General features: G+C 41.3%; 1 protein-coding gene and 1 long non-coding RNA gene across 7 annotated transcripts in view; one reads left to right on the top strand and one right to left on the bottom strand.

The window, feature by feature from the left end:
* LOC122357911 (peroxisome proliferator-activated receptor gamma coactivator 1-beta-like) overlaps positions 1 to 26,839 on the top strand; it is a 94,973-nt gene that overhangs the window by 37,922 nt on the left and 30,212 nt on the right. The gene's annotated exons all lie outside the window — the stretch shown is intronic.
* On the bottom strand, positions 2,941 to 11,029 carry LOC122357915. The gene is made up of 3 exons (XR_006252550.1): positions 10,933 to 11,029; positions 3,473 to 3,520; positions 2,941 to 3,372 (listed from the first exon to the last, which is right to left on the bottom strand). It is a non-coding gene; the product is annotated as an uncharacterized LOC122357915 (long non-coding RNA).

Below are 26,839 nucleotides of genomic sequence, written 5' to 3'. Positions count from 1 at the left end.
TTCACCGCATCGGGATGCATGATGATTGCTTCAGAGGTGCACTGAATAAGTGTCTGAGCGGCCTTGAAGCGGCCTTGGCGTGTAATTAGATGGAAGCTTATCATCACCGCCGGTATCCCCCTCCCCATGTGACAGAGCACAGCCATTGATCTGTGGGCTGCTGCTCCATTGACCTAAACGAGAGTCTCTCTCAGTGCTTTCCCCGGGGAGAAACAGAGGAGCCACTTCGGGAAAGGAGAGGGTTGTTCCGAACAGGGATCCTGATCCTGCCGAAATGGGACAGCCGCATGTGAACCAGGAAGCAGGCGGCGCTCTAACGTAAATGGTGCTTGGAGGTCACCCTTTCCGAGCAGCTGACTCCGAGACTCGGAGCGACACCTCAGGAATGTTGGGCCATTCGTGCGGAACTAACCTTCTACTTGTGGCAGTTGTCCTTGAGTAATGAAAGTGTTTTGAGCTTGGGTTGCTGACAGATGCTTTTTCATGTGCCGTAGGACCGAGCCGGCTGACCTTTGGCCTACCTCAGCCAGGGCGGATTACTAAACGAACAAAAACCAACAAGCGCTTTCTTAAATCTCAATCTGATCCGTTTTGAACTGAGAGTATCTGACAGTTGTGATTTGGAGCCGGTGTAAAAAAGTGTGAGAACTGGAACAGAGCTCAGAGGTCAATAGAGTTTCAAACTATGCGCATTTCCTGTCAGTACCTTCACAGGTGTCCATTAACTCCAGACTTCCATGAGAAATGATTTCTTCATCAGACACTCTCTGAGGTATTCATCCAGAAAGCAGTAAAGCATTAGTGAATAATGATCTGCAGATAAAAGGAATTAGAGCAGCATCTTGGAATCATTTCATGCGCTCCACTTTCTTTCGTAGACAATAACCAACGGGGTTTTATGATTTTTTTTTTTTCTCTCTGTGATGTATGCTGCGTTTCCTCAGTGCCTCGACACTTATCGCTAGATTGATTCAGTCAGGATAGATAAGATAACGAATGCAAACATTTCAAGTCACCGAGGTTGCATGGTGTGGAGGGCAGCGGAGAACCTGGCAGTCTTGGATATCACGGGACTTGGCAGAATGAACGCTGTCCTTGGATCCCCTCAGGAATAATAAATAAATGACAATGCCACGCCAGTCACTCTAGTATTAATTCAAATAACAAAAACTTTTAAAAAAGGGAGAAAGAAAAGAGAGACGAGGAGAAAGACACAGTTGAATTGTAGGTCATATACAGTAAAATTATATGAATTATACACAGCATAGTTTGAAAAAAGAGCTGTTCCAAAGATGCTTTCTTATGGATAAATTTGTTGAAAAGGCAATCCCAGAATACAATATAAAAAAAGAACAACTAGCTGCTTATCCGCATGCATATTACTAGAATATTAGCCATTTATTAGTAGTAATTAAGGATATATTAATGCCTTATTCTACATCCCTAATCCTACCTAATACCTGAACTTAACAACTCCCACACTAACTATTGATAAGAAGCGAATTAGAAATTCATCGAAGGAAAGGTCATAGTTAATAGTTAACAGGTGTTCCCTAATTGAACATTATTGCTAGCATTACAAATATTTTCTTTTTCTATATTATTTATGCTTAGAGTATTGCCATTGGCTTAGCAGCTATAAATAGGATGCTTTTTTGTTTCTGCGTCTAAACCTGTAGTATTTGAGAGTAAAATAAATCACATTAGCTGCATTTGCATTTGTTGTTCAGTGCCCAAAATAAATATGCATAGAGCGTCTTCAACACAAAAGTGAAGAAGAATGATGGAATGCACAGACAATTGACTTTTTGTGTGAGGTTCCGTTCCTTTGATTCTCATTTTTGATTTCCCTTGTTTTCTTGCAGATGTCTGGGACACCACAAAGCTTGACTAGTAAAAAGCTGATGTAAACACAGTCCTTTATCGGCACACATGCTCTTTACCCTTTGGTCTCTTTCAAACTCTATTTTATACTTATTTTATCATTTCTAAGAATGCGTAGGGCTTGGAAATTTGATAAGTATTCAATAACACTGCAGATAAACTCCAGCTTTACAGTTCCTGAAAAAGGATGGGCCTGCTTCTCTATCACAGTGACCAGAGGTCAACTAACCTGCTTAAAGATGAGTCTTGAGTACCTCAGTGGGAACAGAAATTGAAAACAATAACGTCTGACAGGGTAGACTGTTTTTCATTCGATGTTTAATATCGAATTTGTATCCATCATGTTTCATTGAAATAGAGACTGCAGGATTATGTTACTGTGTTATTCTTGACATGTCCAAAAGAGAGAGACAGGAAGATGAATGTATCTACTACGGTATTAGATGACCACGTCTGTGTTGCAGGAGTGATCTTGCCTAAACCTGCTGCACTTCCTCCTCCTCCGCCGATGAATCAGGATTCACTTCCTTGTCTTGTGAGAAATGTTTTGTCATAGACCTGTCTGAGCCTGATTGATTCTTACACTCCCCCCAGGAGGGAAAATCCTACTTCCCTCGTATTCTGGCTTTTTGACTTTGCTTTTATGAAATGCCTAGGTTTTGCTATTGCATTTTTGTGCTAGCTTTGTTTTTGGGATGGGGATTTTTCAGCGGGTCATGTGCTGCATAATCTTTGTGTAATTGCAAGCAGCTCTCATTTCATAGCAGCAGGTCACAAAGAGGTAAGGCTTTGCTCCAATGGGAGTATGTGATATGCTGTAGGTACGGTTTAAAGTGCCCCTATTATGGGTTATGAAAGGATCATATTTTGGTTTTGGGAGGCCCAAACAACAGTTGGCATGAATGCAAGGTCAAAAAACACTTTCATTTTCATATAATATGCATTTATTGTTTTACCTTATTTGTTTAACCACTCCCAAACGATTTGTTCAACGATTAATTTTTCCAAACCCCTGCAGTGATTGGTCGATTTAATTTAAAAGCAGTGTATGTGAGATTTAAAAATTCAAAAGCGGGACCTAGTGGTAAAGAAAAAAATTTGCATTTTCATTCAAACCAAAGCAAAAAGACCAAAACGTGGGCGGACAATATGCTAACGTCTCATTTTACCATCAACAAGACTCATGTTTCAATGATTCAAAGTCGACTGGTTTTTTTGAGACAATAACTTTTTAGACAGTGCACTTTCAGATTTAAAACTGCAGGATGTTTTCATTCACTACATGAAAGGCAATTTTCCAAAATCCATAATATGGACACTTTACAAGATTAATACTTACCTGTTTTCTTTGTATCATTAGCATCATTCTTTTCCCCAAACTCTCTTCTCTCCTCACAACTCATCTTACTTTTCCACCAGGCCAAGCCCTCAAACTCTCTGGCCAACTGGAACGGAGAACGGCGAGGGGTTTAAGGTCAGAGGATGTACCTTAACAGATGAGCAAATACACATTAATTACGTTGCGATGGCTGACATCCCCTGGGTAGAATGAACCGCTCATCCCCCTACCCTTCGGAGCTGTGCTTACATTAAGCAGACTTTGTAAGCTGGTGTTCTGGTCCACCTCCAACAACAGCTGTTAAGAGACACAGACGGAGAAAATCAAAGACACTGACATTGCATAAGACATTTTTCCCCATATGCAGAAACGAAAATAGTGACCCATTCCTAATTGCAGTAGTATTCTCAATGAAGCAAAACGTCTATGTTCCAGGGGATAAGCATATACTATGAATCCCAATGGAAACCCCATCAGTTTGTCGGTTTGATATGCAATTCTGTCTGCTGGAAGCCTGTTAATAAAGTTGCTGAGGGTATGGCACTTGACAGCATGTGGGCATGTAAGCGGCGTGGCCTCCAGCCGTGCCATCCTGATAAAAGATGAACGGCTTTGTTTTGGTTGTCAAGGATTATCCAAGTCACATGGGATCATAATGCAGAGACTAAATATAAGTTCTAAGATAATTCAAACAGCATAGAGTTGGCCTCAATCAAGTGTCAAAATTTTGTTTCATCATCACAGCAAAAGGGGTTATGAAGGAGCTAGTCAGAAAAGTACACATCAAGCTCTTTAGATGTGAGCGGTAGGAAAGATCATCTTTAGGGAAAAGCTCATCTGTGAAGCCTCTTACGTAACAGTTCATGATTCTCATCCTTGGTCTGGGTTAAATTCGGCAAGTAAGTCAGGTTTACACGTGATAATCTTCATTGCTGCAAATGCATTGTCGACCTTTCCAGAGATGCTGCCGTCTGCATTTATATTTAGCTCCATTTTCCTGCTTGGTGAGCACAAGGTGGAATGAAGTGAGTTGTAGCTGTTGTATAATCCCTGTATGACTAACCACTGCAGCAAGGATTGGACCAAGAGCATCATTCTGAAAGAGGAAGCCTGCAAACACAGTCCCCACCTGACCGTCCATTTTTAAAATACCATCCACAATCAGACAAATAGCCTTGAGCGTGATTCAATTACCTACGGATTCAGCACCAAGGGAGTGTGCTTGTGTGATAAAGCGGTGGGGTTATCGGGGTCTGCGTCTCTTGGCTCCAATGTGACAGTAAAGTGCAGAGAGGCGAAGAGAAAGGGAATGGCTAGGGGTCAGCTCCCTCCATCAATCTGCAGTCATATTGTTGAGACTGGCTCAAAGCGACCAAGCATTTGGGTAATCACTGGCTATTGTGTGGAATTCATTTGCATAGTCCATTTTTGCTAAATGTGCATGAAAGTGCGTGACTGAGTGATGCGATCCTACCGCTCTGTCGTGAGCTAAAGCGAAATTGGTGTGAATGTCACATGTGGAGAGAGACTCCCTTTGCGCAGTTTAGCCTTGCTTCGAGCTCGGCTCTGTTTATGATTCTCCATCGTGTAAATGTCAAAATGTGCCTACGATATCTCCAGATATGCCCCCGGGCTTCCAAAGATTGCATAAATGTAGAAAACCCATCTTCCTCCCATTCTCGCCTGCTTCTCTTTCTGAGGTGACAGTCTGTCAAACTCATATAATGTCCTTCAAAAAGCACATTATGCATCCCCGTGTTTTATAGAGCACTCTCACGCGGTGAGCTCACACATGTGTGTGCCTCTCCTTGTATCCAAGAGCTCGCAATTCAAGGTCTTCCATATCACTGAACAGGATCAATGTTTATGACTCTGATTGCTAAGCGTTTCCTAATATTTCTAAATGTGTTTGTCACTGGGCTTGTGAAGCAGTGTTGTCGGGATTTGTCCCTCTTGGTGCTCGCGGCCATAAATCAACACGTCTCAGGGGAGGCCGAGTAACGTAGCGCTGGGCCGTAAGGAGTGAGAATGGAGGAACACTAGACTGCACATTGGTTCCAATACTAATCTGGCCTACTTTGGCTGGGCAGCATCTGGCTGTGCGCTCAGCATTTCAGCAGGTGGGCTATCAGCACAGACTATAGCTTAACCTCTCCCATGGCCTGATAACATTGGATCCTCCACAAAACAAAACCCAGCTGAGACCCAGATCAACCTTGTGTGATGTGACCATTTTAAAATGGCATGCAGTTAACAAGTGAATGTATAACATGTATGCCAGTCAATAAAGGCATCTGCCAAATGTCTAATTGTTACAACACTGCCACTACAACCTAGCAACCTAGCAATGCAGTCCAGAATGGTGTTGTCCTAGTCACCGGTAACACTTTATTTTGACAGTCCCCTTTAAACATTCTACTAACAGTAAATAACTTTGCATTAGAGTGTTAGTAGACTGTCTGCTTAACACCTTATTTTGATGGACCCAGAACATACAACATACCGACTATGAGAAACTTTGCAAGTACATGACAACTTGTTCTACTAACCCTAAACCTACCCTGAAGGTCACTGTGCAGAGTATGCATTTTTTCCTTTCCTATCCTTTCCTACCGAAAACGCAAAATATCGAACCTGATCTGAGCTTTTTTATGATGGACTAAAGTTTCTGAGGCAGTGTGCAATGATAACAGTCTACTCTGAGAGTTAGTAGTAGTCATGTAGCTGCAAATTATTTTAAAAGCAGTTAATATGTCTAAAGTCTAAAGTGGACTATCAGAATAAAGTGTAACCCAGTCGCTTGTATCTATTATGAAGGACTGTGGGGAATTTCTTACTCTTTTATTTTAACTTTTAATTGCTTGGGATGACAAAAGACTCAAGGGAGGCCTAACTAGATAGCATGTAGCTACCTTCTCTATGCATGTTAGGAGACTCAATCTATCAGATCCTGATGGGTATCTCCTTTTGGTCTCTAACTCGCAGCTGTCCAAAACTGTGACGGTCACATCAACAACTCTCCAAAGGACACCAGGCCTAAGATCTTTATCTCAGCTGCACAGTACTTTCTGATAGTTTTGTAGCAATCGTTCCTACCCATATTGTTGCAAGGCATGGTAATTACTCGGCCGCAGCAACAGCCATCTTCTTTCCTGCAAACTGGTATAAGTGTAAATAGAGCATGCAGGTGGGGAGAGCCGGTTGCTACAGGTTTGGTAAATGCGTAATTTAAATTGAATTTCGACACTTTACGCAAAGCCAAGTTCACAAACACGTTACATTAGAATAGTGAAGGCGTTGATGGGTGTGTCTTTGAAGACTCTTGTAGGTTTAGTGATGGAATGCCACACATGCAGCAGTGTACACACATGCTGTGATGACTAAGGCTCAGACGCTCTCAAACCAATGCACATGGCCCCGCAGGTCAATCGCCCACAGACCCCAGACAGAAAAGGCCTCTATCCTTTGTCCAATGCAACCCCTTGTTTTGATATGCACTTGAATAATGGAGAATTCCAGATAGTTCAGGTCAAAGATAAAAGTGAAGCATTTGGTCTGAGGATTCGAGCTTCTCGAACAAAACTTTCATTTCGGCTTTCACCTATTCCCAGAAGACATCTTTCTAAAGCATCTTGTTATTCCTCACTTCTGCTAAGGAAGAGATCAATCATTTATTTGTATAAGCATATGCTGTAGTAGAGGGGTTTTATTTGTGTGTGTTTACTCAAGATCAATATACACCACAACAGAGATGTTGCATTGTTTTAAGTCAATGTTTCAGGCATATTTCACTCAACTAAGGTTTGGCTACTCAAATACAAGATCATATGGTATTTGTTGCTGCTTTTCATGTACTACACTTATGCATAGTTAATGGGTGCTCCAATATTATTTTTAATATATTTTAGTCATAAATACTAATTCTAATATAGGCTATATTTATATCCAAGAATATCAGATGATATAAGCTCTTTATGTTATACAAGATTATGCTACAGTACATGGAAGAGAATGTTTTTACTGTTTGCAAAGATGTATTGATGATTTGTATAACATAGGTCTCTATATGTATCTCCCACGTGCATGCAACTACACACAGGTAGCATCCTATACATTGCATTGAGATGCTGTCCTTAAATATTTAAAAATAATATTTAGGGAAAATGTAATCTGCCTAAACAAATTGTTTGCCACCTTTGTCCCTGAGTGTTTTTGTAATATTTGACAGTTTTCTTTTCAACTTTCACCTGTGCAATCAACCTTGTCTTTTCATCTAGGCGACACAGCAAGCATAAGCGCTATGCACGGTCAGGCGCCGGCAGTGAAACGGGGAGTCATGTGACGAGCAGGCACGTGTTTGCTTGGGGAAGCGAGTCTCTAATGCAGCCTGCTTTACTCTACTCACTCCTTCTCCTACTATGCACAGAGACAGAAGGAGCTCTGGCCAATCACAGCGCGTTCTGCTTGCATGCTTTGCATATCTGTTGTGTCCCGGGCATTTTCTCCAATCACGACTCGGCTTTTTTTGAACTATGCCTTGAGTTCAGATTGCTTGTAACTGCTGCACAGTGGCACATTGTGACTCGGTCATACTGCGAGTTAGACTTTACCCTTCAGGATGTAATGGAAGTCACATATTTCTGAAGTTAAATGCTCCACTAGTTCTGAAGTAAGATCGACTTCCTTTTCTGAGGTGCTGAGAGCATAATCTTAGCAATGCTCAAGGTTGGAGTGAGCATTCTCAATTTAGCCTAGGAAAATCAAAAATACCTATATAACATCAAGTCATTTAAATTTTTAACAAGATTTTGAATATACAGTATATAATACTATGTAGTAATATATAATACATGATGGATCTTCTCTAACTGACACTTAATAGTATAACTGAATTTATTGACTGCACTGAATAAACACTGCATTGTTTGTCTCTAACACTCTGATAGTGGTGTTTGAAGTGCGACGTCAGTTCAGCGGGATGTCTGCTGTGACTTATCTGACCAGCTGATGATCATTCTTCACATACAAGGTGTAAGTGCAGGGCCATTTGTTTACATGGACACAACTGTTAAGACGCTAAAATAGCTCAGTGTCTGTAAAATGATGAGTGCTTGATGTTGTCTTCAGAAGTTACATGCTGTCAGGAAACACGCTGACATTTATTTGGATTAAATGAACTGATCCCCTGCAATGCCATTTCTCTCTGTCGCGTTTCCATTTGGTCTTAGTATATTCAAGTAAACAATAATGAGATGAGGCATAAGAAGGCCCGCTAAACAGCAAGATGCAGTTTAAATTGTGAGTATGTAATTTACAGTAACACTTCCATTTCTCAATATTAACTAGTTGCTTAGCAGCATTCATATTACAAGCATATTGGCCGTTTATTAGTATTTATGTAGCATTTATTAATGCCTTACACTGCATTACCATATTTTGACACCGTTAATCCTACCCGATACCTAAACTATTAATAAGCAGCAAATTAGGATTCAGAACTGCTGCCCAAACTAAAGTGTGACCAAATATATGTCAATTAAGTCAATGGGCCATTTTCAAAACTTCAGGACTCTGAAGGTGTCATTCTGAAACTGAACTCTGTGTTCCCACATGACAATCTTCATAAATTTGTTGCACCGGTCCTCGTTGCATTAGCAAGTGTGCTCTTTGATTTGTTTTCTCTCGGAGCGCCCGTCCATTCACACAGGAGCCCCCATTATATCACCTTCCAGCCATAAAACACAGTGAGCGACATGCATTCACTCAAACACCAGCAACATGCTCTCCCGTTGGTGGCGGCAAACAAAAAACATGAAAAAACCATTGTGCATGCTTCGGTGTCGGAAAACAGTGTGTGAATTCCATTGATTGCTGTCCTTGGACAACTGCAGCTGAAGGCACAATGTTGTTGACCTCCATACATCAGGGCATAATCAATGAAATGATATGACTGATGAAGCAGACGCTTCTCTTGACTGATAACACCAACACAGAACGAACTCCTCCAGTCTGACAGCTGTCAGAGACACCCACCAGACGCTCAGGGCTGTCAAATCCCTTCAGTGACCTTTCACACTCTTATGGAAGGTGGGCTTGTTGGCTTAAGCAACAATCTTGAAGTTCCTCTCTAAGAAAAAGGCCCTAATGTCCCTGGAAGTTTTCGTTGCAACGGTCGTTGATTTTAATTCTGCCTAAAATGTGTCTATTTGGTATCATTTCTTTTTTTATGCTCTTAGCATAATTTATTTATTGACCAAGCTTGTAAGAGCACGCATTGGATTTTCTTCTTTCATTCTGACCACTGAAACAGCATGTGTTCGGTCGATAGCCAGCTAGGCAGCACACAGTTCAATAGACTGATGTGACCTTGGGGTGATTTCAGATTTGACTGAGAAGCTGTAATGGTCCTTCAAGGGCTTGTCAGTTTATATGCATTGGTTTGCATGCCATTCAAAAAGTTAACTACCTATAAGAACTGTTTTCAATGCCAATCAAATACAGGGCGGTTTCTTTAGCAGCCTTGCCTCTTGCCTCTTCTCTTGACTAACAGTCAAGTGATTTCTGGGGTGTCACTCTGAATGGAATGACTTCCGTTAAGCATTTAGATTCATGAGAAAGTACCAAGGTTACTTGAAGCTGTAAATCTCCCTACATCATGAGTGACTGTAGGAAAACTGCACTTGACAAGAGCAGCCAATCAATATGTCTGCTGATTAGAGAGCAATTACCCTAATTGTTTACATAGATTTTAATGTGTTACTGATATATCGAACTTTATCACCATCAGCTTTGATTTTGATAGGTCCATGCCTGAAGTCAGCAGCGCATCTGCTTTTTATCTATCATTATTTTAATCATTACAGTACTAGGGTTAAAGATAATATTTTTTTTCTCAACATAAAGGGCCAAAAGACTCTTCAGTAGCTCACATGCATGTATTTGAAAAACAAAATGCTATAACTCTTTGCATTTAAAGAGTCTTTCTGTTTTGTCAAAATACAAAATGCTATTAAATGTAGACACAAAATACATTTGACTTTACGTCACAAAATAACATTTCACACGTATGCATGTATTTAAAAAGTTTTATTATTATTATTATAGGCCTAATAACAATATTTTGATAAGTAATGTTTTATTTAATGTAATACTATGCACATAATTATTAAAGTAAACAAGCACGTCATTTCATAAATAATTTAAAAAAATGATTTCTTTCAAAAATTGGAGCTAAATGGGCCAAACAAGCATAAACATTGGCCGATGTTTCGATTTTGGCCACCGCAGAGTAAGCAGTATGCCCAGCACAAAGTGCTCGGTTGCGTTTACTGCATTGTGCGTATAAAGAGATACTATAGTAAAGGATGCAACCACACACACTGTAGTAAGTATATATTACTTGCACAGAGCATGGACTTTAGACATCATGAACAGGCATCATAAATGAGTCATAAACACTGTAATCTAGACAGCACAAGCAGGTTCATTAATAGTCAGGAGCACGCATCCTGCACCTAGTCCTTTTTCGGCCACCATCAACCTGTGCATAACCCACCTGCACCTTCAAATAATTCACTTTTCCGCTGTTTTACCAAAGCCAGCCATGATTGGGAAGCACTGAGGCACCACAGCACACTGCCCTCGGTCGGTTAGAGCTCCTCACTGCATGCGGGGAGAGCAGTATAGCAGCGCTCTCTGGCTCCTCTCACCTCATTCTCTAGAAGATGGCGGACTGCGCTTCACTGTTAGATGAGGAGCTCTCTTCATTTGTCTTCAATTACTTGACTGAAAACTCCGGCAGCCAGGTAAGCCGCGCACCGTTTCTGACAGGGCAGAAGCGTGGCTGTTTTTCCCCGGGCGTAATTTTGCACGTTACTGCCCGTGGCGCGATATACTTGCATCATTTCATCGATGCTGTCAGAGCGTCTCAGCCGGCGTCTGGAGTCCCTTACGTCTGCGCTTCACGTGGAGTTCACAGGAAATTATGCATATATGCGAAAAGTGACTTACAGGCGAATATTGCGCAGAAAATCGTCCCTTTCGGGTCTGCTTTGGATGGTTAACGATCGGGGGGGGGCGGCTAGTAACTTCTCAAACGCTAGAACGAGTTCAAACGTGTTCATCAGTTTGCCAAAAATCACACCAATTTCCCGGTGTGTGTGAAACAGTGTGTGACACGTGGGTGCTCCGGTGAACTTGACTTTTAAGTTGCTTGCTGGTCTTTTGTAGCTTTAACGTATCGCGAAAGCGCTCTGATTCCGCGTGAGTTCATTGCGAGGTAAATGAAAAAGTGTTATAGATCGAGTAAACTGTGGGGGTTATCGGATGTGTATTTTCTCAGCGTTTAGGCTGTGCGTCGCGTCGGCGCGTGTGTTACTGCTATTAACGCAGCTATCAAACGCGATCAGCCTTCGTATAATTTACATTTACGCTAAAAAAAAGCTGTAAACCGAATGCAATGTGTCACTTATAAAGTTGAGAAACTGACACGCAGCGCTCTAGGCCCATTCAAAATGCACATATGTACATTATAGTGTATAAATCGGAACTCTTGCTCAGTTGACGAAATGCATTGTTTTCGTAAGCGTTTGCGTAACTGTTACAAAACGAGCTCGATGCTAATTAGAGGCAGTCAAACGATCTTTGCATCACGCGCTGTAGTAGATATTAATAAATGAAAACGCCGTGCATTTTGCACTTTCGTGCTCGCCATGTCAAACGGGCCGTTGTCTCACCGCAAAGTGTTTATTTATAGATACAATACGCGTAGAACAGGTCACAATATAACGCTTGAGAAGCCTGGCGCGTGCTTGGAAACGCAGGTAACGATGCACTCGTGAGGAAGACGAGGTTAATAAGGCGTTAATTTATTATTTAAAATTAATTCGAGAACTGCCACACGCCGGCAGGTAAGGTATCATTTTACGTGTCGTGTATTAAACCGTGCATGTTTACAAATCACGCGCCGTTTACTTCGAGTCAGGTGTGTCACCGAAAGGTTTACGGACTTCTTGAAACGCGCGCGAGGAAATAACGCCCGCCGCTGTTTGTCCTTTGTCCTTGTGTCAGCGGGAATATTGTGAGCTCTGTAAATGTGGTCGAGCCCGCTGTCTGGTCAGTGTAATAGTACTCCATCCTCGTGACTGGAGTTACAGAACACAGTTACTGCAGTCATGTGCTCTCTTCGCAGTTGAACGTAGTAGAACGAGCGGGAGGCGGGGCCGCTGACGCGCGCGCATGTGACTGACTGACTGCCGCTGCGCAAAGCGGAGCGGCTCGGATCACGACTAATAATTCACCATCCGCTCCACGAGCATCGCGCCCTTTTGATTTACAGACAGCATTTATAGTCGTGCAAAAAAAAAGGCATTCGAGGAACAAACAATTGGATTTGGACGCTTTTATAAATCTCCGAAAATCCCTATGTTTTGCGGGCGAACGCAGAGAGCGTCTCCCACTTATCACGTTGCTGCTGTTACCAGATGATTCAGTAGAATATGGTGCATCGATTTCATTGACAGAGGATATTGATTTTGAGTTAGCGCTATTGTATTAGGATCGAGTATCCCAAAGACGCAAATATTGATTTGCCATCATGTCTGGTTGTTACAGGTATTAAACGGTTGAAATGATGTTATCGCGTGCGTGAGAATACGTGGCTGCAGATGGACCAATCAGAATCGAGAGCTGTGCAATAAAGGCTAATGGTAGAGAGCATTTCTTACTTGAAGTTCGCTCAGTTATCACTTTTAATAAAAAAAGTGCATTGTCCGAGATTGTTGGCCGATGCTGATAATGTCAAAATAGCAGCGAATGCGTCGGCCTGACAGTTCATCAGGGGAAAAAAAGACCTCTGTGGCGTTTACAGTTTCAGTTCTCTCCTCACTGCGTCCTTATATCCTGCTGTTGACATTTACACACCGGCTGCATAAAACCGTATCGTTCTGAGGTTTTGAGATCCATCACACTGCACCAGTTCTGAGGCGAGCTCGCGGTTGTCGTGATGTGCGGCACTGCAGTACTATGTGTTCAGCTTTCGTGATACGGGCTGAGTCACCTAACTTGACAGAGTCAGGCAAATGTATTTACACCATGAAATGAGCCCCTCCACCCCCGGCTCGTGTCAGTCAGCTGTGCCTCCCCTCATCATAATTTTATGCTCGTTTGAAATCATAAATATGCAGGGTTGACACGGTCTTTACGGCGAGTTCAGACAATTGACTCTGTGTTTGCTTGTTTGCTGAAGCATTTTCTCTATCATTTGCCTTATCGCTGTGAAGTCGAAGCATAAAATCAAATCAAGGCGGCAATGAAATGATGTTTTAGATGTTCTGCTTGGAGTTGCTGGTTGGAATTGACTTGACATCAGATTTGAAGAAATTGCGTGTTTTTAGTCTATTCATTTGGAATCCACCGAGAGCGCGAGTAAAACGAGATACCGTAAAGCATCACAGGAATATAATTTGATTTGGTTTTCACAGAAAGGCTGGAGCTCCGAATGTGGCTCTATAAATTGGCTGCAGCCTCTGGATCGTCAGTTTATGTTTTGCTCTTTTCACTCCAATTACTTTACAGCGCTGTCTCTTGCCTTGCTCAGGGCGCTCTCGTATTTATTAGAAGGGCTGTTTCCTCTCCTGAAGCCTCAGAGGTCCATCATCTGGCTCCTCCATCTCTCTTTGGGGACGTGAGGAAGTCTGGGAATGCTCTGTAACAGATCAATGTCAATTTCGGACCGAAAGGGATAGACTGTGGAAAGACAGGGCCTTGATATCAATAATGTACCCATACTAATCCATCATCAGCTAAGAGCTCAGATGGCATCAAAGGTTAAAAAATCCTTTCATTGAGTTGTCTGGCCATGGGAGCAAGGGTAGGATGTTTTCTGTAACTATAGCCCTCAGTCTGCTGTAACATAAACTCTCTTAAATAGATTATCTGGATGACGATCTATAGATACATTCACTTTTGTGTGGTCTGTAATTGACGCCCATGTTCATTACATTAGCATTTATGTACGCCGTTCTGCAGTAACGATTGAGTAAAAAACGTTACAGACATGCATGTTTCGTGTGTGCAACGCAAAAGGAGAAATTTCGAATAATGTGCTGGTCGTTCATTTCCGTGCAGTTACATTGCATGCTATGGAAGAACCATTTTTGGTTCCACAAAGAACCATTCAGTCAAAGATTATTTAAAGAACTATCTTTATAATCTCACTTTTATGAAACGGAAAGGTTCTTTATGGAACCATTTAGACAAAAAGGCATTCTATGGCATCGTGAAGCAACTTCATTTTTGCCTGAAGGTTTTCTTCCACATTGTTGACCCCCCTTGCTGGTCTTTTTAGCTTTTTTGAGTTTAGTTGTTTGTGTCATAATGTTTTATGGAACGTTAAAATCATTCTAGAAGAGAATGCTGCGCGACAGGATTGCTCATCATGAATTGCAATGTTGCATGACTAAGAATTTGATAACAGCGTTTAAGAGTTTCACAGATAGCCATGTTTGTTCCTACAAGAAAACTTTCCGTTCTTCACAAGACAGGCCTGTTCGCACAATGAACAATAATCAAAAAGATAGCGGTTGCACTTTATTTTACAGGTACTTACAATGTTCTTACAGTGTACTTATCCAAGAAAGTAATGGCAACTGCATATGATAGAGTCAGGGTTAGTACTACAAAAAAGTGCATTTGCTAATTTCCTAATTTCTATAAAGAAAATAAAGAATTTTTAAAAAAATTGTTCACAAGGTGGATTCAACATATATATATATATATATATATATATATATATATATATATATATATATATATATATATATATATATATATATATATATGTATATATATATGTATATATATGTATGAGTAATTTACACAAGTTGGAGCACAACATAGTGAATAAATGATCAGATTTTTCATTTTTGGATGAACTATGATTTTTGTTATGGAAGCCGCCATTTAGTTTTATGCTGTAGTTTCTCAGCCCGGTATTATCACCTTGGATATGTCTTGGCTAATAGCTCTCATTTTTTAGAGACCGATTAAAGCTTTCAGTGCATCTTTATGCAGAATCCTGGAGAAATGCCTCATGCCAGCATTATCATTTTGCTGTTGTTTTATATTACGGCATTAAGTCTAAGCAGTTGCAATCTCTTATTAAAGCTCAAGTGTCCCAATCTGACCTCAGATGAGGAAAAACGAAGTCGCAACCTTTGTATTCTGGCCCATATGGTTATATCTTAATCTCTGAAGCACTCACACGGCACAGATTAGCGTGATATGTGTTTTGATTGGTCTCAGTTGAAGTGGTATAAATCAATGTAGTATGCATGAGTTTAGTGGGGCAACTGCAGGAGCCATTTACATGCTTGCAGGTTGGCCTATATATTTGCAAGCTAAACAAAGTTGCAGGTGTGCTATTCCAATATCAAATCAGCCCCCACCTGTACACTGTGTGAAAATAAAAGCACAGAAAGCTTTTTGTGTTAGCTCCTCTGGCGAGTGCATTTGGGGATTATATAACGCACACTGTGTACTTCAGATCAAATGTACCTGACTATAAAAATGTAGATGTTCTTTATTATCTGGTCCCTGTCTTTAGATTTTATAGATGACACACAGTGAGACTGAGTGATTTGGCTAAAATTGATCTCAATATTTTTCAGCCTTTCAACGATATTTGATAGCTTAGCATTTGCTCCGAAATGGGATGAATCAGAGTTTTGAATCCACTAAATTGATTCAGCTGATTCACATAAATGGATCAAACCTTCCAAGTCAGGTCTACAGACTAATTAAACTTACTGGCGAAATAAAAAAGGCTCATTAAAATCATTGTTTTATTACCAAATCATCAGCCATTTGTGATTACATTTCGCAGCTCCTTTGTCTTAGATCGGATGAAGCAGGTGAGGGTAAGGAAATTTCCGCATGTTTTGAATAGGAAGGGAGCGTACTGGTCTTACCATAGCAACGTGACATTAGGGAAGGGCAAGCTCAGACTGGCAGGGACTCACAGTGGGCAAATGGGAACACGTAGGCATCATGAAATGCAAGTCTGTGGCGTAACAGCAGGTAACTGAAACACAGACCTGCTGTAGGTGTGCCCCGCTAGCCTACATTTTAAATACGGCAAGTATTCTCGTCTATTTAGTCATTTTTACTGATTTGGTGGATGCTAATTAGTGGACATGTGGATTATTATATGCTAATAATTAATAGAGCGGTTACCAAGCGGCACCTAATGAATGACACGGGTATACAGAACAATCAGCAGGATTATCTGAACCCAGGAGAATACTAGTGCTCTATCTTTAGGCCAGCTCTCCACTTATATTTTGGACCCATCAATAAGCCTTAATTATTTTTGTTTGTATTCTGATGTAGATACTGGACTTATGCAGTGTCATAAAAATGGTCCATGCGTGATATGCGGTGCACAGTAAGTCATACGGTATGGATCTCATTTATGATATTTGTATCAAGAACCTTAAGAGTAATTATGAAACATAAAACTGTTTTTATGTTTGTCATTTGTTAATTAAGTGTATGTAATCTTGGTTAGCAGTCATCTGTATCAGGAATTGACCCATATCTGGTCTTGTCACTGCGATGATTGAGCAACTAGTCTAGATGTTTTTGCTCCATCATGCATGTTTTGTGTAATGTTAAAGCTGACTGCATTCTGGAAGATCCTGCGCAACAGGCCTGTGAGACAAACTCATAATAAACTGCATTCTGATGTGCATTAATTAGCGTTTGACAAGCAATTCAACCAAAAAGTTTGTCACTTGGAAGAATCTTCAATTCGGTTGTAAGAGACGGAAGAGCCAACCAAACTCTGAGGAGGCCATTGACTCCCAGAACAGCAACAAAAATACACAGTGTTCCTTTACAGAATGTTCTGGCTTGAGACAGTAACCAATCCAAAAGACTCCTGGTCCTTTAGTGAGCACCCGACTCTCTCACCCTCTCGAAAACCTATAAGAAAAACTTCCATCTCCAAACACACACTGTGTGACTGTGACCTAATTCAAACCTTTGGTTTGGCAAGCTGTGCCCACTTTTAAGTGCTGTTCTGGAGATTGTCAGTCTTGGGCAATTTCAGCTGTCTGTGTTAGTTGAACTGCGTGACCTTTATACACTGTCCATTTTATTTACCTTTCTGTTCTCACTCTGTGACCTGAACTTGAACTGGTTCTAGGTCTTGTTCTGATGCCGCAGTGATTATTAGCGCTCCTTCCTGCTGTTTTGCCGTAGTAAACGAACCTGAACACACCCCTCCGTCACATCTTGTTTTGTTTTCAGCATGTCGAACGTAGGCACAAAGAACATTTTGAAACACTAGCATTCCTTTCACTAGTGAAGGCTTGCAGATGATTGTAGACACTCCCAAACAGGTATCAGAAATGTCTAAATAAGGAGCGAGTGTTATGATGTAATCTGGGAAATGTATGTGAAAGCAGGAACAACACATTTTTATTTGTATCATTTGTATTTGTCTTATTTAGCATTCATAATATAAAAGCATCCTTAATATGACAAATTAACTAGAAGAACAACTCTTCAGAGACACTTTTCAGAGAATCTTTCTTTAATACAAGTGTATTCAGTCTTACAGCACTGACTGATCTTTTTTTCATTAGAGAATGAGAAGATGAGAAGAAATGTAAGTTTTTAGACATTTTCACTGTAACACAAGTGCTATGGTACCTACTTTACTAAACAATTACTATCAATTACTATGATACAATGTCTAAAAATGTTATACTACTGTCGTACCTAGATTATGATCGATTTTTAGAGGCCTACAAGATGATGTTCCTTAAATTTTGATTTGCAGCATGAATCCCTGATATGAATTATAAATTCACAGTTCCCCCATTTACATTCACAGTTATACAGTGATTGTCTAGGCAACAGTGTAGTGTCCATCTGTGGCTTATGCAGCCCTTCTCAAATAGACAGAGTGAGATAAACTATCCAAGACAAGCTCTGGATACAGTAGTTGTTCATTGCCACAGGGCAAAATATCAGCAATCGCTAGAGAAAGTCAGTTTCATTCTATGTCAAACACTTGAATTCTACCCACTATACAGAATGTGTTTCCCCCTTTTCCATTAGCCCTTTCATGCACTTTCGCAGTACTCTATGTGCTTTTCAGAGTCTCCCCTGATGCGGCGCAGCTGTGTGTGACCCTATTTCTAGACTCTGTGCCTGGACGAAAGCAGGAGTAATCTCCATGGGTTACATTAGCATTTTCATTACAGTCATTTGAATATTTGCTTTGCCTTTATAATACCACTGCACCAGATTCATGTGGAGGATTTGGCTAGAAGACGTCTGTCAGGATCTAACCTCTCAAGGAGGTCAAACCCATGGCCTTTTGCAACCTAAGTATGAAATATTAGGTGTTCACCAGATCTAAATGGAGTAATATGAAGTTTACATATTGCACATGTCATATTTTCACATCATGGACGACACAGAACGCTGCGTTCTTTCTCTCATGAGGAAGACAAACATTGCTGGAGGTTCGTGGAGGAAGTTAACCTGCCCGTGATGGGTTATTGATTTCTTTGAATGTATTTCCCTCAGGTTATTTCACCCAAAGTAAACAGTTCAGACGCTCTTTTTGTGACATGTCTCTAGAAATGTGTATCCTTCTTCTCTTTAGACTTTAGATCTTTACTCTTTACTTCTTTACTTTAGATCATCTGCAGGATTCAAAGATTGCAGATTCACAAGCCACTCACCAGCTCATCTTTTAATGGAAAACTATGCTTTCCAGTCGGAAATCCGAGTTTTTAAATGCCCACAGACTCTGGCAGCCAGCATGATGGCATACAAGAGCCCAATCACATGATACGGGACACTTGCCAACTGGTGGTAGCTCATATAATCCTGCCTACTTAGAAGTCGGGTCATGGAGGGGTTGTAGTGATGGTCTTTCATGTGAATTGTACGGCTTTGTTTTGCTGGCGTCACAACAGAATTGTCTTTTACTTTTGGAGTGACCGGAATGTTTTTGGGGGCGTCTCTTACGGAAGGGTCATTAGGATGGGTGAGGCACACTAGAGTGTTTGTTTCTTCAAGACACATAAGCCCGGGATTGTTGGGGACCTGAAGGAGTTTTCGTTCTCGCTTTCACAGAGCTGTCAACACCGGATGCCTGTACGGACTTAAAGACAACGCTAAAATTATTCTAATGAGCGTCTGTTTAAAAATACACGAGTATAAAAATGTATGTCTAATTGCACGGGCAGGAAGCGTCTGTGTGCAAATGAATGCTAAAAACGCCGCCTTGTTTTCCAATTGCAGAGCTCTTGACTCGTATAAGTGCATCCTACGATTCCTGACGCCCACTAATTCACAATGACAGAAAGCCTAAAGATGTAAACTCCCACTCGCTTCCACAAATACATCAAGTTGCTCTTAAGGTGACACAGAGCTTTCCCGATTTAAGCGGCACCTTTCGCGGGGCTGGAGGGGCTGTTTTGCTTTCATTACAGTGCGTGGCACGCATTAATATGTAAAGCCTTACACAGGGGTTTGGTATCAGACACTGCTTTTCTTGCATTAAAAGCACACAGGGAGAAGAGAATAGACATGCACAGTTCACTGCTATCAGTGGAAGGTGCCTGAGGGAGCCATTAGTCGAATGGCTTGGCTGTTAGTGCCAGAGAAGATGCGCCCCAGAGGTCCACCTCGGCTGGGGCCGACCGGAACACCGCTTGTACACAGAGGATGACCAGTCTGTGCCGTGACGATGGGAGCTGCGGCTGGGTGTGGTAATCTGCTGATGAGTGGGGTGATATAGTAAAGAGGCCTTGGAGATGAATTACTCAGCGGCCATTTGCACTCGCGTGGCACAAAGTCCCACAGGGCTTTCACAACACGATGCCCTTATCTCGTATATGGACGCGGGAAAGAGTCCATATTGTTACTACATGTTTAAACACAAGCTGTGAGTTGTAAACAGAGTGAAACAGATGCAAGGCCCTGTGATTTCCACGATGCCGAAACTGGACAGAATCCAGTCGTAAAAAATGTACTTCAATGTATAACATGGAATGTCACTGAATTTCGGATGACTAAATTAAAAATTGGTCAGTACACTTAAATCATATAGCGATATAGACTAGTGTTTGTCATTTTTAAGCCATAAACATGCTGTTTAAATAGGAACCCTGCATGAACTCTGGGTCTCTGTGTGAATGTCAGTTACACACATACTGTGTGTTTTCATGTTTGCAGTATATCAGTACGTGGACAAATCGCTTTTAAAAATGGCTCTGAGAGTCACTTCATGAGCATTTTACCGTTTCATATCATATACAAACAAAACTTAAAGGTCTTCATAGCAATACAAATATATTACCAAATGTAATGATAGGACTACAACTAATAAAATTAACCTGATAAATATTGTTTAGTAGAATAATGTAAATGCACAACACAGTTTATAATATATATATATATATATATATATATATATATATATATATATATATATATATATATATAATTATTCTTTTTTTTTGTAAAATCAATTCATTACAGATGATTTGGGTTAATAAAATGTAATAAAGCCATTAAAATCGAATCCAGGAAATTTGGTAAAAGTTATGGGCCTTAAAAACAGTGCTTTGTTAAACTTCATGATATTAATTAATCAGACGACCTTTTGGATTAATATGCTTTAAGAAAAGAAAAATTAAAACTGAATTTGGGGGGAAAAAAACAGATTTCATTAAAAGAAGAAACATAGACAGTGAAGTTGAAAAACTCAATTTTCTTGGGCCTTTCAGATGCTGACACTTGCTGGTGCTCTAATTACCCCAGCGTGAGCAATCCAGACGGCCACAGATTTAGTCTTGTTTGGAAAAATCTCCCACTGGATGTCCAATCAGGTGAACGTGAGGTCAGTCAGTCATTAGACGGAAGGGATGCACCTCAGCAGCCGTCTCTTATTATTTACTGCGAGCTTTAGGGCCGTCTGCAGCTTTCATCGCAAAGCCTGATCCAGTGTGAACCTGCCTGTCAGAGATTTACTGCAAAGCTTTTGGAAATGGCTGAGTTTTACATGGTTTCATGCTTATAAGAAGAGGGAGATGGACATTTCCCATCCTCTCCAGGGTCAGGTTCTTTTCAAGGCCAAATTATCACGGTTTTTCAGGCGTGAGCTTGGGATGAAAAGGGACGTCACTGAATGAGGGGGGGCAGAGGCATCAAAAAGAACAGGTGTTTCATAGCCCTTCGACTTTTGTCTGGCAGATTATATTTACATGTGTTATGGCTCCCTATAGCAGGATGTAATCTGGCGTGATTGAATTTGAAGGCGTGGATTGGGACAACAGAGCAGGGAATTGGTTGTTTGTGGAAACTCAAAAGACCGTCCCCTTTGATCAGACAGCTGTGAAGTTCAAAGTACCCCTCCTCGTACGGAAGAGCACATGTGCTTTTGCACACGATTAGATAGCAGATGCATCGATAAAACACAACGCTTATCATCTGCGTCTGTTTTCGAGCCCATTGACGCAATGTTTCTTGGATTTCACCTTGTCCCGTGAGGCTCTAGGGTTGTCGCTTCGAGAAACGAATGCTCTTTGTCTCTATTTGACTCAATCCAGTACTTATTCCTAATATGGTGCTGTGTGAACTCCAAAGTCACATGCATGCCGACCACACAGATCAGTGACATTGCTGTTTCAACAGGACTGTATAAACAAGTTTTCGGCGCTGATCTCTTCCCATCAGCCTTTCCCACTAGCTTTAACACTAACTTAACAGACAGCTTGCTTTGTGGACAGAAGTATATTTTTTACCAAATTCATGTCTGTGCTTAACCTTTAAACTCTTTTACTAATGGTCTGAAAGGAATTTTTATGGGAGTCATTTTGCACCCGTTCAGAGAGGATAACGGCATCGAAGAGGCCAATTTAGGCAAAGACTAGCATAATACCTAGTGCTTCCTAACCCTGTGAACTGCTAGAGCTTAACCACTAAGCACTGGTTATCTCCTGACATTTGGTTAATCTTCCTTTACAACTTCTATTTTGATTGATTCTTCTTGACCCTTTGCCCACTTTGCAAAGTAAGGCAAATAAGCATGCTACTTTGATTTGATACGTTGCCTTCTATGCTGCATCTCAGAAATTTGTGTCGTCTGAGGTGAAGATGATTTAGGCAGCCCTCCTCCCCCCCCAGGCCTTTGTGGTGCCTCAGGGAGTGCATCTCTCCGCATCTCTCGCTAATGAAAAGCACCCAAATGTCACTCGCAGCTGCTGAAAATAAACGGATGCAGGCCGATCGCCATCGAGAACGGCACAGCAGCTTCCTGAAACAGACAGATTGTCAACCGTCGTGCTTCATTTCATCCGTTATCACTTAGATACAGACACTGCAAGCAAGCTGCGGCCAGGAATCATTGTGGCTGGGTTGGGAATCTTAGTGCTGTAACTCAAGTCGCGAGTGTGTAAATTACGTGTGAATTTGTTTACATGTTGACCACATCCCCTGATCACTGAGGGTCTTGCGGTGAGCAGGTGGAGGGCTGCGAGCGTGGGCTGTATTGTGGGCATGTTATGATTTACCAGGTTGAGATGATGAGTGCAGTACTAGCAGAGGTGAGTAATGACCTGGCAGCTCGGTGATGATGTGTCACAGAGGCATTCCTCAAGTTGTGTTTGGCTCTCAAGGACATCTCTGCTGATTGTGCTGGCAGAAGCCCAGCTAGACGTTGGCAAGTAGCCGGGGGGCTTGTGTTTGAGGGCTTGTCATTTGAGCACACTTTCAATTGAAATCTCTCCTGCTGTGCACAGTTTCTAGCTCAAATGACACAACATGTTTGCTCTCAGCTAGCATTTAAAGTAATACAGTGAAAAGATTTCCTGTAGAGTCAGATATGCATTGTGGTTGGTAAGCTGAAATAATTGCAACAGGTTAGTAAATCCTGGTTCGAGACAGATGCTAAGATCTCCTGAAATGGCAGTTACGGATCGTAAAGGATTAGCTACGAGTTTGGCGTAGCACGTGAGTGACAGGATTCATTGTGGACAGGGAGTGGGAGCGTGGGTAGAGTCATAGCTTCTGTTGCGTGTCAACAGACCAGACCTTGACAGGCATAAATAGCATGCGCTCAGGAGGAAAGAACAGCATCTGTTATGACCTTGTGGCATTCACCAAACATGGCAGCCGCTGGATTTATTGCACAGAAAGTACTTAACGCTTTTGGTGTGTGTGTGTGTGTGTGTGTGTGTGTGTGTGTGTGTGTGTCTCAGGTTGAGATAGAATATTCTTAAATGTAAATTTTAAAAATAAATAAAACAAACTTTATATTAAACAGTATTAAACTTTTCAGTTACCTTAAGGCATGCAATTTCATTGCACAAAGTATTTATTCCTTACAAGTTTTTAAACTCTTGATGGAATAGCGAAGGAACTGTAATCATTGAGTGGAATCCTTTTTCTTCTTTTTTTTTTTGCGGTTCCTATCCCTACTTTTGTGTCTTGCGTTACAGTCTGTGTTATCTGCATGAGATTCCAAGCTATTCTTGTATTGTTAGAAAAAAAGTGCTGACATATTTTAGAATTATTACTTCCGACTTTGAAGATACGGATACGATAGTGACCAAAGGTCTGAAAAGATAACATGAACAAAGGTTGGAAAGTGAAAGCAAATGAATACTCTGCTAATGCTGCTGATTTAAAAAAAAAAATGTTTTAAGGATGTGGGCCTCCTCAGATGACTGTTGACATGGGCATCGCTTAACTGAGTGAATTGCAGCTCAGTAACTGATGAAGTAATGAATCTCACCAGTGGCTTTTTGAGGAAAGGGGTCGTATGGCTGCAAGAGGATAGCGAAGGCCTCAGATGCCTGGAAGGGCACTTTACTTAATTAAATGCGTCTATAATGAAATAACCATTCAACATTACAACTGTGATGGGTGTTCGAACCAACACAGAGGAAATATTGAGTAATTCGATCATAGCTTAGTGTTTTATGCAGTTCATATTTCTACATTTCAGTCATTTACGTCCATGGTAATTACAGAGTCATTTGGTGCATTATCAGCTCCTCTAATGCATATTCTGGCCTTAAGTTCTGTTTTCTTCTATTAAGGGCTCTCCAGGCACTCTCCATCCATTTCACTGTCTAATTACTGTCGTTTTTCAGGTGTACCAATGTGTTAATATTCATTAAGTGACTTCCAATGGAGTAATTGATAATCATGATGGAGGATGAGATTAAAGAACGGCATCAACCGAGGATTTGTTTTGGCTCACAACCAGAGAGACTACGGTGGGAAGAGGAGATGACGTGTTCATGAGATCCTCATACAATGAATCTGGGCCGTACAAGTGTAATAGGTCTTGGGGGAAGAGGAACACTTTCTCAAGACTCTTACCAGACGGCAGAAGGACAGGTAATGCGGACCTGGCTGCCTCGCGACACAGCACATGTCGTCCTAGCACTGAGTTTGCCCTCGACGCTTTGCGTGCATCAGCAGAATTTCGGTAGGTGATGTCCCGCTTTGGGCTGGGAGCCCAAAAGGGAGTCTGGAGTCACCTCAGGCGACAGCTGTCTGTTAGACACAAGCGCTGCTGATAGCAGCTCACTAACTGCCTCTGTTATGCCGAAGAGAGAGAGAAGAGGATTCGAGATGTGGGGGAAAAGGGAAAAGTGAGGGAACGGAAGCAGTGAGCTGTGAAAGAACAAACGTGATGCACCTTGTAATGGTGCCGAGATAGAGTGAGAGAGAAAAAACTGTCCATAGAAAGCATTCAGCTTTTGCTTTGGCCTACTTGCTTCTCTATTTGCTGAGGCTCTGATCTCTCTTTCCTTTTAGCACTTGCTCTTTCACCAATTCCCTCTGCCCCTCACTCCCTCGTACCACTGCCTCATGCAGCTCTCACTTCAGTCACGTGTACGTGGGTCGGGTGAGGACACGAGTGCAGCCTCAAGCCTTTCATTCTCTTGGACCAGAGTGGCTGAGTCGAGGGTCCTGGTAAGATGCGAAGGCAGTGACTGACCACAGAAAGAATTAAGCACTCTTTCCACCATTCTTTTGGTTAGATGGAAGGACTCGCACACCTGCAGTTACTTTCATTTGTGACTGAAAAAATGCATGGCATTAACTCTGCCCAATAGCGTTTTACCGATTTAGTATGCACTTGAATGATGTGAAGTGTGATCACACTAACAGTACAGTATTTTTAGTACTGCATGGCCTTTTTTTTTAGTAACGCTTTATTTTAGTCCACAATTAAACATTCTACTAACAGTGTATATCTTTACTACAGGTCAACAAAATGACAAAAGTCATTAGAGTATTAGTAATTTAGTAGACTGTATGCTTAACATCTTCTAACACTTTATTTTGATGAACATGTAGTTGCAAATTTATGAGAATCAGTTGACATGTAGATGGCATGTTGTTACTATGGAAGCAGCAAAATAAATTCTTGGCTGAAGCCGAACAAAATAAAACATAGCAATGAATACTGAACAGTGTTTTTTGCATTTTACTCTATGACTTGTTCTGCATAATTTATTCAGTCTTTTTGGTTATTCGGCCGAATTTCGGAAAATCTTTTTTATTTTCTGGCCGAACACTTTTGTTTGCTGAACATTCAGTGCAATCCTAGTAGTTACAAAGTTACTTGTAGTTAGTATAATGTCTAACGTGTAAAGACTTTTTTCCAATCATGAAAAGCCAGTTCAGTCTGACTGCATGAATGCAAAATTGCTGAATGGCTTGAGATTAATCACCTTCAAGAACCATTGTGGATTTGTTTGTAAATCGGTTACCCAGCTTGGCCTTGTTCCACTTCAGTTTCTCAGCAACAAGTTTGGGCATCAGTAGCTAAATGCACCAAACCTCATTGAATTACTGTGAAACAATGAATGGGTCAGAGCAGTTTGGCACGATGGGCATATCTCATAGTCATCACACTACAACCTTCGACAAAGCCATCCAAGCTGAAAAGCTGCCAAGGAGGTTCAAAGCCCACAATCAAAGCCAATTAAAGGTTTTTCCTTTTTCTTTTGGTGGCCTTTGAGTGCTCACTCTCCGACTTTACTGGTGTTAGATCCTCAAAGATGAACAAGTTCCTTGTGTGTTTTTGTGTTCCTTATCACAGCAGCACCACAAAGGCTGTGCAGGATTCTAGGGGAGAGTGTGAGGCCGGTGGATTACATAGTACAAACTAGCCCTCGCTAAATTAAAGCTTTTTGTTTTCCATTTGAGAGCCTGGTCTGAGATCAGCCGAGCATTAGGAGCTATTAAAGGCTTTTATTATGTGGCCAAAGTGATGCACAATACACTGAAGCTTGTGCTGTTTGGAATAAAACATGCATTCAGTCCCTGCTCTTTTATTCTTTATTATTAATGGCTCCTGCCAGAGGAGGAGATCATGTTAATCTGATACTGCCCAGGGTGGACTTTAAGATGTGGTTGGTGGGGTTTTGTGCTTGAAGTCAGGTATTGTTACTCTAATACTGGAATCTTTCTCCTGCCGTGCCAACAGATTTGGAGAGATCTGTTACCCATGTAGTCCCAAGCCGGAGATCCTGATATTTGCACCAAAAAGACCTGACCTTATCCAGA

Source organism: Puntigrus tetrazona, chromosome 14 (genome assembly GCF_018831695.1).
Source record: "Puntigrus tetrazona isolate hp1 chromosome 14, ASM1883169v1, whole genome shotgun sequence".
In the NCBI taxonomy this organism is placed as follows: domain Eukaryota; kingdom Metazoa; phylum Chordata; class Actinopteri; order Cypriniformes; family Cyprinidae; genus Puntigrus; species Puntigrus tetrazona.
Note: the sequence above shows the minus strand (reverse complement) of the source record. Positions and strands in the feature narration are given on the sequence as shown.